Source organism: Galeopterus variegatus, unplaced genomic scaffold (genome assembly GCF_000696425.1).
Source record: "Galeopterus variegatus unplaced genomic scaffold, G_variegatus-3.0.2 Scaffold6590, whole genome shotgun sequence".
Classification (NCBI taxonomy): Eukaryota; Metazoa; Chordata; class Mammalia; order Dermoptera; family Cynocephalidae; genus Galeopterus; species Galeopterus variegatus.
In genome coordinates, this window is record NW_007732701.1 from 2,118 (window position 1) to 20,231 (window position 18,114).

The 18,114-nt window shown below is 35.2% G+C and overlaps 1 pseudogene; it reads left to right on the top strand.

The window, feature by feature from the left end:
• The first annotated feature begins 4,496 nt into the window (after positions 1 to 4,496).
• Positions 4,497 to 18,114, top strand: part of LOC103606443 — a 19,152-nt pseudogene continuing 5,534 nt past the window's right edge.

Genomic DNA, 18,114 nt, shown 5'->3' on the forward strand with positions numbered 1-18,114 from the left:
ATTCTATGTTTAAGCCTCATAGAAGGCAATGCATCATAGATACGTACTTTTTGTGTAGCTGGAATGTACTTATTTTTAAATTGGAAACTCAAGAAAGCAATTAAGGACTCTTTATGCCAAGATGGGTCACAATGCATTGGTTATAGATCAAATAAAATGTCTGAGTAACTGCCTTCCAAATAGAACATCAAAATAGTTCTTTAGCACTTTACACAAAGACCTCTGCTAAGTTCAAATCCCCCTTCATTTTCTGCCCCATGAAACAAAATGCTGCCTTCTCTCTTCTTTCAAAAATTCCCCAAATGATTTACATGGGGTTGCTTCAAATTTACCTTTACTTTGCTAACCATTGTCTCCTTAAGTAAGTTCTCTCTTTTGCCCCATATTTCCCTTTCTGTAGGAATTTTTGAAAGGGCCGTGCAGTGTTCCTAATCGTAGGTCATCTTTCTATTGGCATTTGGCCACTGGGGACTGGGTATTCTACAGCTTCAAAAACCAACCAGATAAAAGTCAATGGCAGCATTATTATGATGGACAGGAAATAAAATTATCTCCCAATGTCTCCAAATATTGAACTGCTCAAAGTAAACAGGTGATGTTTTTTAGGTTCGGAAGATCACACTCACATTAGCACATTGTCCCTGAACAAAGTACAGTTTCTGCTTTGATACACATCACTTCAGCAAAATCTCTAACCGGGACAAATTGTCATTTTATTTCTCCCCAGGTCCTCAGAATATTTTTTTTTTAATTATGATTCCATTTACAAGTCCAAGATCTTATTTGGTTTTTCTATGGAAAATTGGGAGGCTTCTCAGAACCATAAAATTATCTTTCTCTAAAATTTATTTAAATAAGACATATTAAAACCCTTTTTATTTTTAGTTAGATTTGCAGGAGACCACAGAGAATTCCTTAGGGCTAGTTAGGATCTAATGTTATAAATGAGGAATCGAAAGCTCAGAGAAATAAAGCAGTGTGGCCAAGGCCCCACAGGTAGCTGGTTTACAGTGCAGCAAATTGGTTTCTGCTTGAGCTACAGGAATAGTAACTAATAAACATTTCTGGATAACCAAGGACATGGATTATCGTGCCTTCCATAGAACTTTTAGCCATTCTTCAAGGTCAATGGGAAAGCTCTTAATAGAAATGTATAGCTGTGTAAAACTCAGAAAAAATATTTCACAAGCTTCCCTCTCTATAAACTGTAACAAGTCCTACCACTGGAAGGCTCCCTCCATCACAAGGCCCCTTATTTTTCAGGGAACTGATCTTTTCTTTCTTCGTTGCTTGTCATGCAACAGCTAAATGTGTCACTTCCCAGCTCTCCACTTATGTCTCAGTATGCCAAGATATAAAGAAAGCTATGAGAACCCCATATTTTTCCATTTAAAAAATAATTAGAATTTCAGTGTTCACAAGTGGAATTTATAAAAAGCTCAGTTCCTTAGCATTAATCATATTCACATAAGCCTCTGAGGAAGTAACTTTAGAAAAAGGGAAACAATCTACAAGAACAGGGGACTTACAATCCTCACTTTGTTTTCTATGCATTCCCTAGCTCGCAGCAGCTGCAGTCTGCTTTATAAATTAAAAGTATTTATTTTACAAATTAAAAAGACGTTGAAGAGCAATATTAAAAAAATCAGAAGTCTTGATTTGTCTCCCTGATGAGTTAGTTTTTCACAGAGCAATCTGATTGATCCTCCTCCGCTGTACTGAAAATCAGTAAGTCCATGTGACTTTCCATGTTTTCTTTTTAAACTCTCAGATGCAAGTTAGGCTAGAATTAATGGTTAACAGTTGATACCTGAAAGTGTGGTTAAATGCAGCTTTGGCATACTAATGTGAGTTTGCCTGAGCACTAAGGCACACAGGTAAATTCAAGTTCTCTAGCTGTCTCTGTGTGTGTCACTTGTTTGAATGTGCAGTAAAAGAAAAAATAAAGAAATTTAATGAATTTAATGTATTGAAAAAGCAAGCAGCTCTCCCAGGGTGTTCGGAAGATCACACTCACATTAGCACATTGTCCCTGAACAAAGTACAGTTTCTGCTTTGATACACATCACTTCAGCAAAATCTCTAACCGGGACAAATTGTCATTTTATTTCTCCCCAGGTCCTCAGAATATTTTTTAAAAATTATGATTCCATTTACAAGTCCAAGATCTTATTTGGTTTTTCTATGGAAAATTGGGAGGCTTCTCAGAACCATAAAATTATCTTTCTCTAAAATTTATTTAAATAAGACATATTAAAACCCTTTTTATTTTTAGTTAGATTTGCAGGAGACCACAGAGAATTCCTTAGGGCTAGTTAGGATCTAATGTTATAAATGAGGAATCGAAAGCTCAGAGAAATAAAGCAGTGTGGCCAAGGCCCCACAGGTAGCTGGTTTACAGTGCAGCAAATTGGTTTCTGCTTGAGCTACAGGAATAGTAACTAATAAACATTTCTGGATAACCAAGGACATGGATTATCGTGCCTTCCATAGAACTTTTAGCCATTCTTCAAGGTCAATGGGAAAGCTCTTAATAGAAATGTATAACTGTGTAAAACTCAGAAAAAATATTTCACAAGCTTCCCTCTCTACAAACTGCAACAAGTCCCACCACTGGAAGGCTCCCTCCATCACAAGGCCCCTTATTTTTCAGGGAACTGATCTTTTCTTTCTTCGTTGCTTGTCATGCAACAGCTAAATGTGTCACTTCCCAGCTCTCCACTTATGTCTCAGTATGCCAAGATATAAAGAAAGCTATGAGAACCCCATATTTTTCCATTTAAAAAATAATTAGAATTTCAGTGTTCACAAGTGGAATTTATAAAAAGCTCAGTTCCTTAGCATTAATCATATTCACATAAGCCTCTGAGGAAGTAACTTTAGAAAAAGGGAAACAATCTACAAGAACAGGGGACTTACAATCCTCACTTTGTTTTCTATGCATTCCCTAGCTCACAGCAGCTGCATTCTGCTTTATAAATTAAAAGTATTTATTTTACAAATTAAAAAGACGTTGAAGAGCAATATTAAAAAAATCAGAAGTCTTGATTTGTCTCCCTGATGAGTTAGTTTTTCACAGAGCAATCTGATTGATCCTCCTCCGCTGTACTGAAAATCAATAAGTCCATGTGACTTTCCGTGTTTTCTTTTTAAACTCTCAGATGCAAGTTAGGCTAGAATTAATGGTTAACAGTTGATACCTGAAAGTGTGGTTAAATGCAGCTTTGGCATACTAATGTGAGTTTGCCTGAGCACTAAGGCACACAGGTAAATTCAAGTTCTCTAGCTGTCTCTGTGTGTGTCACTTGTTTGAATGTGCAGTAAAAGAAAAAATAAAGAAATTTAATGAATTTAATGTATTGAAAAAGCAAGCAGCTCTCCCAGGGTGTGTTTCTGATACGCAGAGATTTTAAAAACGTTCACAGATAATGTTGTATAAAGAGACAATGTTACAGAGCATTGGAAACCGGTTAAAGCAAGTACTAAAGTTAAGCGAATATTACCTACACAAGTTCATTTTGAGGAGGATGAAGACCATTTTGGAAGAAGAAAAACACTCTTATTAAGAATTGCAGCAAATAAGCAAACAAGATATTTTCAGGTATGGTCTCAAAAATTATTATTTAACCTTTCTCTCAAGCAGTTATGAAATTCCTTTATCTACCATGGTGGTTTAAAAAAAAATTCACAATAGAGAATAATTGATTTTTAAAATGTGTCTGTTTTAACATTTTAGAGATTTTTAGCTAATGTTCATTACCAGTTTGAGAGGAGATGCAGAATGAAAGAAGAGGAGTAGTTTCTACTCAAAAACAAGTATTCACAAGGGCATTTCAAAAAGCTTGCCGAAAAATAGAATTAAAAGATAACATGAATCTTTCCAGGAACTCTTTGAAGTACCCTTGTACAAATTAAAAAAACATTCAAGAGCAATATTAAAAATCAGAAGTTGTAATTTAATTCACCGATGAGTCAGTATTTCATAGAGCATTTTGATCAATGCTTAATAAGTACGTTATAGGTGAGCAAGACAATCTATCATATACATGTAGCAGATATTTTTTACATAGAAAATTTTATAAGTAAAAATCATTCAGAACTCTTTGATAGATAAAGAGAAAGACCTTACAGATGGAAAGAAAAGAAATAACTTGGAAGAGAAAACACAGATGGGAAATCGTAGTGGGGAGAGTGGTCAGAGAAGGAGTTGATTAATAGTGAGCTGGGGGTGGGAAGAGGGAGGAAATAGAAAGAACCCTTTCCCTGTCAGTTCTGGCTTCTGCAGACTATGAAAGTGCTGAACATTACACACATATACAGCCACACTGAGGAATGTTCTAGAATTCTAAAAAGATAAAATTCAACATTATGAAAGGAACCCTGTGAATGCTATTGATTTAATTATCTCTCTCCCTATTTCTTGTAAATCTTGGTGTTAGTAAATTATACATTTACATTTTAGGTTCTGAAAACATGCTCATTTTTCTCTTTGTAGGATGATTTTATTATATCAAACGATACGTTTCATTTTGTTTGCCTCAGTTTCTGCTGGTTAAGTAGAGCTTTGTCTTAAGTATCTATGGAAAGTGCTTGGTTTCCTGACCTGTAGATTGGAAAACAAAGCAGCATAAGCCCAGAGAGGGAAATCACTCTATAGTCCCCATACACGTGGGAGAGTCCCATGCCGTCTACTCCAGGGAAAAAATAAAATAGTTTTATTTATTTTCCACTTAAGGCTCCAAGGGTTTTTAAAGCAAGGAAGGAAATTGAAGTGAAGAAATAATAGTAGTAATATATGTCTATGTTTATATCGATACCTGCATCTATATCTATATCTACATCTATATCTATATAACACTTTTAAATAATATTTAAGAGCAATATTAAAGAGCAGAAGTCTTGGTTTATCTCACTGATTAGTCAATTTTCCATAAGGCAGTCAGTTCAATATAACACACACAACGCACATACACAATGGCAATATTGGACTGAAAAATGTGCACATATTCATACATGTTTATACATTTCAATAACTTAACTACTGCTGTTAATTCTTCACCCTACATCACATCTACTAAATTTGTTTATAAATTACTTAACCAATATTCACTAGGCTATATTCATGACACTGCAACAAAGATAGGGCAGTATAAGTATTTTTTTAGCTCCTACGTTTATTCTTCATTAAAAATAAAAACTTAAGCATTCATTTAAAAAATAACTTATGCATAATACACTTAACTTCTGATTCTGTTGCTAGTACTTTAAACACAGTAAATGTTTTTTCTGGCATATGTAAAAAAATGGCAAATCTAGATAAAAAGAATTAAAATAAAATAAATTCCACCGAATGTATTTAACAATGCAGTTTTAATTTCATTTTTCTTTGTGACAAAGTTATTATTCAGGTTATTACACTCCTTCCTTGTCATTATTTTGAAATTGCATTATTATTTTATTAGTAAACATATCAGAGCTAACTCAATTGATGTATTTTAAACACTGGACCAAACAACTGCATATATACATAAATACATTCTTTACACATACATGTGGAACATTTACAAAACTTGACCACATACAAGGTTATAAAACAATTTTCAACAAATTTTAAAGGATTGAAATTACACGGAGTATGTTGTCCAGTCACAGTGCTATTAAGCTAACAAATAACAAAAATACAACTGGAAAATTCCCCCAGTGTTTGAAAATTAAGTATACTCCTTTTAATAAACATGGGTCAAAGAAGAGATCACATGGAAATTAGAAAATATATTGAGCTGAGTGATAAGAATATGGCACAGCAAAATTTTAGGATATAGCTAAATCAGTCCTAAGATCAAATGCACAGATTTATATGTATACAGTAGAATAGGGAAAAGTTAAAATTTAATAAGAATCCAGCTCAGGAAAGTAGAAAGAGAACAGCAAATTAAATGCAAAGAAACTAGAAGGCAGAAAAAAAAAAAAAAAAAACAGAGAAAATAGCAGAAATGAAGTGAAAAACAAACATACATGAGGGCACTTCAAAAACTTCATGGAAAGATTTATATCATCTTTCAATTCTATTTTTCCACAAACTCTCTGATGTACCCTTATATTAGAGAGGGTCAACAGAGTCACACTCTACAGCCCATTTTGTAAGGTCAGTATAGTCTTGATACCAAAACCTGCCAGGAACATTATTTAAAAAAAAAAGTCACAAGCCTTTTTTTCCCTCATAAACATACATGCAAATATCATAAACAAAATATGACCAAACTCAACTCAGAAGTACATCTAAAAAACAGGGATGAGATAGTGACATTGTGACACTGAGACAAAGATGGGGTAGTTCCAGGAATGAAAAGTTAGTTTAACATGGAAAAATCAATAGATTCACTACTTTTGGGTCTATACCTAAAAGAAGTGAAAGCAGGGTCTGGAAGAGATTTGCACACCCATGTTCAAAATAGCCAAAAAGTCGAAGCAATCCAAGTGTCCATCAACAGAAAAATGGATAAACAAAATGTGGTGCATACGTACAATGGAATATTATTCAGCCTTGAAAAGTAAGGAAATTCTGACACATGCTCTAACATGGGTAAGTCTTGAAGACATCATGTCAAGTGAAATAAACCAGCCACAAAAGGATAAATACTTCATGATTCCATTTACATAAGGTATTTGGAGCAGTCAATCTCATAGAGACAGAAAGAGGAATAGAGGTTACCAAGAACTGGGGGGTTGGGGGAAATGGAGAGTTAGTGTTTAATGAGTACAGACTTTCAGCTGGGGAACATGGGAAAGTTCTGGAGATGGATGGTGGTGATGGTTGCTTAACAATGTAAATGTACTTAATGCCACAAAACCATTTAAAAATGGCTAAAATGGTACATATTATGTTATACATATGTCACCACAATAAAAATTAAATTTAAATAATTTTAAAAACCAATGCATGCAGAAAAATATTTGATAAAATTCCATTCATAATAAAAACTCCTAGCAAACTCAAAATAAAAGGGATTTTCCTCATCCGTTAAAGGATATTTAAAACAATCCAAACCAAATGTCTTCAAGAAACTTAATACTTAATAGTGAAATATGGAAAATGTTCCCAAGGGATTGAGAAGAAGGCAAGAATACCCACCATTACATTCATTAAACATTGTACTGGAGATCCTAGTCAGTGCAATAAGGAAAGAAAAAGAAATAGAAGGTAAAGGTTTAAAAAATAAATAAACTAATTTTTCATAGATGATATGATTGTATACCTAAAAGAAAATCCAAAATAACCAACACGTAAATTATCTGAGTAAATTAAATTAGCAAGAAGTCTAGATGCAAAGTCAAAATATAAAAATAAGCACTTGGCAGTTCACACACACAAAACAAATTAACGGGCTTTTACTGCCACTAGAAGCTGTATTTGGATTTTGAAAATCAATCTGCTTTGTGAAATTAAATGATCCAATTAGTACGGGATATATGAATATACTAAGGAAATTAGCACATATATTAAAATATATAAAACATTTAACTTATCAAATAACTAATATTCTTCTTAAAAGTAATATTTTAGTGTAAAACGATTGCTTTCCACCAAAAGGTGGGATTTGCACGGTCACTGGGAATATTTTGAAGTGAGAATAGACTCTCATTAGTAGGCGGGTTGCCATACAGTTTGGTTGAGAGCAACACAAAGCTTGAGGAGAGGAGACAAATCCCAAGGTCATTCTTCGAATAGTTGCCGATTATGGAGTAAATCATGCTATATGTAGAGGCTATATGTGGAGAACTTAGAAGGCATATATTTTGAGGAGAGTCTATAACAGGGGTGACCAGCACTCTTTTCTCCCATGGATCCCTTTGGTTGATTAGTGAACATTATTGGCCTCTTTTCTAAGAATAGCTTTTGTAAATGCATGAAGTAAAAAAATATATATAAGATTACCAAATAAATAAATTATTTTTAACATTTACTTGTACATTTTTGTGGGATACAGATGTGGTTCTTATTGACACATTATGTAACAAGATTTAGTGGTAGGTCTAAAGCTGCACCGTAGTAATTACCACCAAACTAGTAGTAAGTGATAATGGTACTTTGACATTTCTGCAACTGTGGTAATCTGTGATTATTATTATGACAAAGTCACAGACACTATGAATACTGATGTGGTTTGTCGCTTTCATTAATAATAGAAAGATATGCAACATTTCAGTTGGTGGTTAGTGAAAATACAGATATGATTTATCCTATTCAAATTCATGTACTACCTAAATCTTGTAAGCTTCTTTTGATAGTTTTGACTGCTTTGTACCTACATTCTTTCCTACATATTTACTGGCATGATGGTTGTTACAACAATACATATTAGAATTATATTTTATCACACCCAAAGTATTTTTATTTTTGTTCTCTCTATATTTTTTAATATTAAGAAGACCAAGCGGTATATAGCAGTACCTCTCAATGAGAAAATGCCAAGATTAAAAACCACAACTTTTTACTCAGTGACTAAAGAGCAAATGATCTAAAAAAAAGCCATACACAATCTGGAATATTAAATATCTCTTTCTAGAAACAAAAGAAATTTTAAATCTTATGGAACTTGGCTTTAAAAAAATACAACTTATTTGTGTTTTCAGCTAAAGGGGATTCAGTAATTTTTCTGAGAGTCTAAAGTTCTTGTTAGTAAATTAGCCCTTCTTAAATGGTGAGGCAATGCAGTGCGTTATCACTTCCAGGGCCTCCGACACTACTGAAAAGTGATTGCTCTAGAGCCTTTGTTTCATACAAGCCCAGGGTTGGATAAAGAGAAGCAGTGGGGAAAAGGAGAAGCAGAAGGCCAATTTTAGACTCAGATGGGATCCTAAAGAGCATCTTTTGCTAGTAAAGTTATGAGAAATAATTCTATTACCCACAAAGCACTCCAAGTCTCCAGGATGATCACTCACAAGCACAATTCCGTTTAGGCAAATGTGCTAAGCTATTTTGTGATTTTTCTTTTCCATCGGTGGCTGTTCATCCAAGAAACTAAAATGAAAGTGTTAATTGCCTTGATTTCCAAGTTCAGGCATGTTGCCTGTTAAGTAGACCTACGTGCTTTGCCTTTGTGAGATTATTGCTTAATTAGATATGCATCTGCTGAAATCAAAAAATAATATATGACATGTACTGCATCACAGAATGTATGACTAAGCTGCTCAACGATGCCTACTTTCAAGGAGGAGATATTCTACTATTTTTACACCAAACGCCAAGTACTGCCAAGTACTCTGCACCTACCACCCAGGATGATTGCTCTTCACTTTTATGGCTGGATCATCATCAGGAGATCCTCGTGAATGGTAAATGTGTATGTTCCTACATAGAGGAAATGGATTTTACAGGATGATTAATAGGTTGCATCTGCCATTTTATAAAATTTGATGTTAACAACTGAAAAATAAATTGTCCTTCAATTGAAATATTAAATATTACAAAAAAAAAAGATGGTGTTTAAGTGTGCCTCACAGTGTAGACGTTCCAGTCTCTCTTTATGCTTCGCCTCACAGTGTAGACTTTCCAGTCTCTCTTTATGCTTTTTAATCATTTTGTTTTTTGCTTTTCTATTGATTATTGATAATTGATATGATTTAAACTGGAACTTCCCCCAACTATTTTATTAGGAAAAAATTAAACATTTGTAAAGATGATACAAAACAATAGTACAATGATCACCTGCCACCACCAAGACTCTGCCATTTTTTCTTAACCTACCTATACATGACTATATGTTTAACCGTTTTGAGTAACTTTAAAATATCATGATATTGCACCCCTAAATAATTCAGCATGCGTTAACCTACACAAAAGAAATAAAAAATTTAGTAAGAATTCCTTTATGTCATCTTGATTGTTTCCCAAATGTAATTTATAGCTATCAGCCTTAATTTTAACCAGATTCACAAATTGCATTTGCTGGTTTTGTCTCTATAGCTATATTTTAAAAATTTTAGAACACTCCACCCATCACTTTTGTTCCATGTTAAACTTGAAAATTCAGTAATAAAGCCTTTCTGCAGAATTCAGTTTTTAACATCTTTGTGTATTACTGCTGTGTTCATAGATATTTACATAGCACTCTGAAATTATATTTATTCAAAAAGCCCATGGAGAGATTTATATTATCTTTTCATTCTGTTCTTCCAGGAACTTTTAAAATTTTACTATTCTAGAATCTAGAACAGGTATTAGCAAATGTTTCCTAATAAGGCAGAGATAAATATTTTTGCATTTTGGGGTCAAAAGACAAAATCAAGGATATTATATAAGTACCATTATATAATATGTCACCATTTAAAATAAATATAACCGTTTGAAAATATAAAAACCATTCTTAGCTCATGGGCTATACAAAAACAGGCAGATTTGGGGCTACATTGAACCAACAGGCCATAGTTCACCCACTCTTGTTTGTTTCCTGCTGGGAAGGAGTATTACACATGGTCTCTTAAATGTAGGGATGCTGGAATGACAAACTCACAATCCTGCTAAGAAAATATTTGTTTTGGCAAGAGATAAAGCAGTTTGTTTCCTTCTCTTTGGCTTTCTGTGTGCTGACTTTGAAGACCCGTTATTTTATTTTATTTTATTTATTTATTTATTTAGCCCCCCATTAACATAACTATAGTTTATTAAAATTTCTTTACCTCCTAGAGTGACATATCTTACTACCTCAGTTTTCACCATTCATTTATTTTCTTTTCCTTTCCAACATAAAATTTTACATGAAAGTCTTTATTAAACATACTAATTCCAACCAAAGGGAGCAAATATAAAGGTTGAAGTGACACTTGTCTTAATAGTGAAATAGACACTTGAATATGTTAATTAGTGAATTTATTAATCAGTGGAGTTACGGTGAGAGAGTCTAGGCCAGAAAATCAAAATACTAATTTACAGCGCTAGAATTGTTGAAATGTAAGAAGGACATTGGTATTCTTTTACTGCTACCTATTCCTGAGAACAGGAATTAAGCAGATTAAAATAAAAAACAAAGGACTTCTGAGGAAAAGTGGGAGAAAAAGTTAAAAGAGGAAGTGAGGAGAGACAGTTGCTTATTATTTCTGGGGGTAGCCATATCGTTCCACTTTTATTTTCAGCTTGCAGCAAAGGTGTTTATATGGACCTAGACATGACAGGGACCTATAATGGTTCTGTTAACAAGAATGCTCAAAAGAGAGGTGCATGAATGACATCCACTGTCACTTTTTTACATATGTCACAAGGAGGTTTCCCAGTGTAGAGCATCAGTGTTGAGCCCAAGCACATTAGAGTATCTCAATGGAAAACACAATGGTGATTCACTAATTTTTTGTTATCAACTTGATGCCAAATCTTATTTTTAACCACTAAAAGTCATTTCTATGACAGTACTATAGTTTTCATTATGAAAAGTACATTTAAAGCCCGATTTGAATGCATTTCATTTATGGTAAGGAATCTGCCTTTTAATGACACTGTTATAAAAAATGTATATATGCTTAACCCATACCTTAGCTAATTTCAAAAATGCTACCTTTTTAAAGTGGCAATTTTGAAACAGCTATAATTGGTCTGATTGGCAGTACCCTTTCCAGCCTAAAAGATGTTACAGCCTAACTCTATAGAATCAAAAATAAAAACCTACTCATCTATCTGTCTACATAACAGTTCCTTACCTGAGACAAAATAACAGAAGCCCATGTGTAAAGTTTTATTCTGCTTTTTACTGGATTTTGAAATATTTCAGGGATAAATCTATCATGTAAGAATATAAAAATGATCTGATCTCTAATAACTAAGCCTATGTTATCTTTTTTACAAATTTATTAAGGAAATATATTATTAATTTTTATATTTATAAATATTTGAGATGGTCTAGATTTGCATAATAAGTTATACTTCTCTGAAATCCAATGACAAAAGCAAAATAAGTTCAAATCACTAACATTTGGATTTTAATATTCTGCTCTCCATGGTCACAAAAAACAGATAAGTAAAAAGCAAATGAAGAATCAAAGATTTATTTCAAAAGCAACAAAAATAAAAAACCCAAAAACCACAGCCCCCCAAATTAGTAATTGGTCTTCTATGGCTGGCTTTAACTCAGCTCAGATGACATCTCTGAGACTTAACACAATGTGAACAGCAAGCCAGAAAACTGGGAGTTCCTAGGCATTATAAAAAAGTTAGTGTTGAAACTGAGAAGGGCTTGGGAAGTCATCGATTCATACTCTCCTACTCTTCATGTCCTCGCCCCTCTGAAGCTGTCGTTTTACTGATGAAGAAATCAAAGTAAAATTCACAAGACCACCAGGTGCTGGGACTCCAGTCCAGCCGTTCAGCCCTCAGAGGAGAGCTTTTCAGAGTAACTCCTTGGCTATAACACCCAAGGCATCTCCCTAAATGGGAATTTCTTACCATCTCATGTTTTTTCCTTAAAGTTTTTAATGTGGAATTTACAAATACAGTGACTGGAATTTTCATGGTTCTTCTGGTGAACTGATTTTCTGTCACGGTTTCTTCTGTCACACAGCTTGTATTAGGGACATTTTCCTAATACAGTGCTTATGGTCAATAACGTTGACAGTGTTGTGGCCCCAGATGCTTTCGTCTGTCCCCGTGTTTGTACTTACCATCCCAATTGTTTGTTTTTCACCTTCTTCTCTCTAGAATGGCCAGAAAAACCTCAAAGGTAAGGAGTTACAATTAAGAGTAATTTGTTTTTGTTTTTGTTTTGGCAGCTGGCCAGTACAGGGATCTGAACCCTTGACCTTGGTGTTACTATACCACACCCTAACCAACTCAGCTAACCAGCCAACCCAAGAGTAATTTGTTATCTTTTAAGAACAGCTGATCAAAATCTATCATTAAAAATTCTGAGTGAATAAAATTTAATCTAAATGTCTGTATAGATAAAAATTGCAAAGAACTCCTAGATCCTTTCTCTTTCTATTCCCCACCTACTGAACACAAATCCAGCGTTACCCAGGACTCTCGTTTTTCTTTAGCTTAGGGAGGTCTCTGCCTTCAGCAAAGGGAGAGTTGATACAGAATATTTCCATCATTGCAGAAAGTTCTATTCGAAAGCTCTGCTCTAGACTGATTTTATGCTAGTTGGGAAAAGGCAGTCCCTTCTGGGAAGATACTGGCATGGTCTGGAGTCAGTGACAGATTTCCCTTACCCCCTTATAAGCCTGGAGCAACTCTGAATAGGAGATTTCTTCTACATAGCATGAGAATTCTTGAATCTTTGAGATAGTCTTGGGAGTGTTGAAAGGAAGGAAGTAAAGAAGGAAGATACTAGGAACACTGACAATAGAGCAAGCTCTGAAATTTTTTTACAGAGCCAGGTGGCTTAGTTTTGAAAATGTTTACAACCCATGAGTCACAGAATGTGACTGGTGATTCACGAAGGGTGGTTTCCAAACAGGACAAGTTTCACTATTAAATGCCAACGTGAGATGACTTTACCTTCCACGTGTCCTGTAAAAAATGTTGTTCTTTTGCATAAAAAATGTTTTTAGTGGCCCTTTACCAATTTTTCCTCTTACCTCTTTGCTGATGAGGGACAAATCTGTGATGTCATTCCTATTCACTCAATCAGAGCACTGTGCCTTACAATGGCCCTGAGAATGGTCTGATTGCTCTTCTCTTTTAATAGACAAACACTTTACAATATAAAAAATCCAATACAAAGAGGGCTTCGTTTTACCTTTTGTGCTTTTCCCCAAGGGTACAAAAACCTGCCACTCAAAGATAAAGACAGATTTGGGTCACCACACCACCTTTTCTTCCACATGTGGGAAACATGAGCCTTTCTCTCTTTAGTCTGATTGTGTCTCCCTTGGTTTCTGCACATCACGTGATCACCTGAGCCATCCTTTTCCCAGGATCTTCGACATGATGATTCCTGTCCTACTGGTGCCTTTGTGCCTGAGAGAATGACAAGCCTCTAGGAACATTTTATTTCAAAAATAAACGTTATACCCTTCTAAATTTTACAGAAATTTACTTCAATTAAAAGAAGTACTATAGGATGCAATTATAATAAATGTATTTTTTGGAATGTTGAGAAATAACTTCAAAAGAATCAATTCTGTGATCGAGCATAAAGATATAAAAGTGAATTTGTATACCTGTCACCTTAGTCTAAATTGTGCCATGCTGGGCTGGCCCGGTGGTGCACTCAGTAGAGTGCGGTGCTTGGGAGCACGGTGGCGCTCCCGCCGAGGGTTCAGATCCCATATAGAGACCTGTCCACTCACTGGTTGAGCGCGGTGCGGGCACGACACCGAGGGTTGCGATTCCGTTACCGGTCACGAAAAAAGACAAAAAGGAAAAAATAAAAAATAAATAAATAAATTGTGCCATGCTAATTAATGACCTCCAAACCATGCCCCCAAAAAGGTGTTTTTCTTTTATATGTTTTATATGCTGTATTTACATTTCCCCTTTTTTTGTTAGAAATCTTTGTCTCCTTAAGACATCTGAAAGTAGATGACCAGGTACACACATTATAAGGAACAAAGCTCTTCCTGGTTTTGGTCTACAGAACTGCAGGCACAGCATCCCAGGTGAACGACTAAAGCACTTTCTTCTGATTGAGATCAACACGTCTTGAGGAGGTTGATCTAAGGCTAACTAAGGTTGTGTTTCTCACATCTGACGTGTAATTTGCTGCCTAGTGTTCTGTCATTCATTTTACCATGACACTGCTTTCTCAGGAGAAGAACTGGACGTTGTTGATGTGCAAGGTCTTGAAGCCTGCCTGAACATGTGCACCAATGCCATCTGCTGCCAACTTTTCACCTATTCCCCATCTCAGGAATCTTGCCACGAAGGGTGGTAAGACACACTGAGGATTACACAGATTCCCTTTTCCCTTCCCTTTGTGAGGTGCATTATGTTCATGCCATTTTGTTTCCAACTGTAGGAGCAAATGTTACTAAAACTTTCTTCAAATGGATCTCCAACTCAAATACTTCATGGAGAGCTGGCATCTCTGGGTGTACAGGAAGCTTAGGTAAAGTGGTAATGGTATGATGTCACTTGAAAAACTACATCTGAAGGAGTTATTCTATGTGAATATATCATAACTGAGGGAGCTGATAGCCACAGAGGGGAGAAAATCAGTAAAACAATGAATTTAGCAATTTTCTGTTTTTCTCATTCCTATCAGCCAAGCTGGTCATATTTTAAAGGTAAATATTAGAGCCTGACTAAACTCTACATTGCCAAGTATTAATGGGATGTGTGTTGTTGCAATTTGGCACATTTATACAAGTGGCATTTCATGGTGAGACTCAGGCAAAGCCAACACTCTTAGGTCTGATTCTTATTATCAAGGTCAATGTTCTTTCTTATTATTCTTGATAATTGAAATATCATCCAGTACCTTAGTTAATCAAATTACTCATTTTCTTCCCACTTGATCTTTAAGTGAAATATAAATAACCATAATATATTTTAAAAATCACATCCCTATTTGAGAAATACCAGAGTAGTTCTTTTTCAGGGCCATGATTCTTTCATATTCCCTGCAAGGGTTTTGCAGACCTTTGCATACTGGCAAAAGTTACAGTAAAACCTTGTTAATTTGTAACAACAAGTGTGGTAAGGTGAAAATAAAAAGATTGTCTAGATTATGCAAGATCTATTATAACAAAAATTATAATAAAAATCAGATCAGCAGTCTTTCCGTCCTAGCGGCCTATTTCTGAGCATAGCAGCAAGGGATGGTTTGTAGGCAAGTAGGAACAGAATCACAACAGGAAAGAACAGACTGTAAACACTTCTCCCTAAATTACCATCACAACCTATTAGGGCTTTACGATTAATTGATTTACAAAAAACTACATGTTTTTGGACTGTTAGTTGCTTAATGTTCAATATTATAATGCACTGTAAGGTGCAACTGAGATTTAATGAATAAAATGAAAACAACAATCATGCTTTGTAATAGTTTTCGAAGTATAAAAATATTTTGTGTCAGATGATTTGCAGTACTGAGAAAGTGAATCAGTCTTTAATTTTCTGAGAACTTTGTTTTATAGAACATACAGATGGCATATCACATTCAATACTAATATCCTAACTAGCAAACTATGCCTTCCTTGAGTTTAGAGGGGCTCTGATGAGAATCTTTGGATAGGTTACGCCTTTTAAAAAAGCCAGTCAATCAATTTGTATTGCATGCATTCTCTGTTTTCTTCACAATAAATTTACCTAAGACAAGAAGGAGCATTGCAAATAATTCTGTTGTCTCAGTTCTACATCTTACCATTAGAAGGTCTACAGCAAATTTTGTTAAGTGATGTTGACATAGTTTTAAAAATGGGAACCAGCACTTATACCTTGTAAAGTGCAGATTCTTCTTTTCCACCCTTTCTCCTTCATTATGTTCCTCTCTGTTGAATTTATAGACTTTGGCCTATAGAGGTTATAGAATACAAGCCATAGAGGTAGAGATTGTAGCTACAGGAGAAAATATAAGACAAAGGAAAAAAAAAAACTTACGTCTTTTTAGTGCACCTTCTTGAAGTAAGTGAATTAAATAGCTGGGTTTTACTACACTATGTTGGATGTAACAACACCCTAATATGAGAGGGAAAATCTAACGGAGATGTTTATCGTGTCCTGTACTGCAACTGGTCTGCAACATAACTTTCTGAAGATAGACAGCAATGCTGTTAAAAGAAACATTTTTTAACACAAAATGTGATGCTAAATGCAGATATTTTCAGCATTTTGTTCAAACTGAGAAACAAAATTGAGCGAACATCAAAATCTATGACCTGTACCTAATAAGGTCTTTACTGAGTTATTCATAACAGGCCTTAGTTACTGCTTACCCATTAATATTTATAAGCTTTACCTTTAGGTCACTTCCCAGTTTGCAAACTATAAAGGCTTCTCAGAAATTTCAGAATATAGTTAAAATCTTAATTTGAAAGCTAATCTCCACCCTCTTCACTCTTAAATGAGGACACGATGTTCGGGCAAGCACGTCACGGTTGTTCCTACCTCAGCTAGCTGTTAGCTCTTGTTTCCTTCAACAATCCCTTTTCTTGTTCTCTCCTTCTATTTTCAAGTCTGCCCCAGAATTATAAACTCATTTTCCTACTGAGGAAAGAAAGGCCTAGACAGGTTGTTCTATGCCTGCAAAACTAGCACATGGACCATCTAGGACTTGACTTTTGACTAAGTGACTCTTCTGCTACCTTTACACTCCTCCATTAGGTAAGGACATAAAACTTCTCTGATCCTCTGAGCCTTGCTGTTATTTTTTAAAGCAGAATGTAAAGTTGAATTAAAGCCGTTCTTAAAAAGTAGAAAAACTTGGGAAGGAATTTGACAGTAAAAAAAATTAAACAACAACAACAACAACAACAACAACAACAAAAACAGAAAAAAAACCCAGAATGCTAATTTATTCACAGTCTGAACTACACCTTTGACGTAGATCTGGATGATATTAATGCCAGGTTGTTGGTTCCTTGCCACCGGGGACCAACAACACAGGGCGGGAAGGGACCCTGGACCAGCCAGCGGTAACCTCTTGTGGGGCTGAGCGGGATGATGAGTGTCACAGGCCCAATCCCCTCTGCGCTTCGGCCCCGGGGACAAAGAAAGAACACCGAGCCAGGAGAGTGGTCAAAGCCGGAACTCTGTTTATTACAGCAAGCAGGGGTTTTTATAAGGTACCAGGGGCGGGGGAGCTCTTATCCAATAGGGTGTTGACACACTGCTACCTGTGAGGAGGGGCGAGGACAGGGCAGGCGGGAAAAAGTGCAGAGTATATAGCAGAAAGCAGGCATGCTGCAAAGGGTCTGGAATGTAAAGATATGATAATATCTTGAGGAGAGACAAAGACAGGACATTCAAAGTAAAGGTTGCCACCCAGAATGTTTATGGTCAAACAGTTTCTAGAGAAGGATAAAAGGTCACTTGCAAATTTACTTGCATAGCCAGGAGCAATCAGTTTCTGGCATAAAGATTTCGAGGCGCCAATTAGTTTTGATACATCTTTTAGATATCCTTTGAGAAACTCCAGGGCCCTTGGAATTTCCCAAAGTTATTTTAAAGTTTCAGAATTTAAT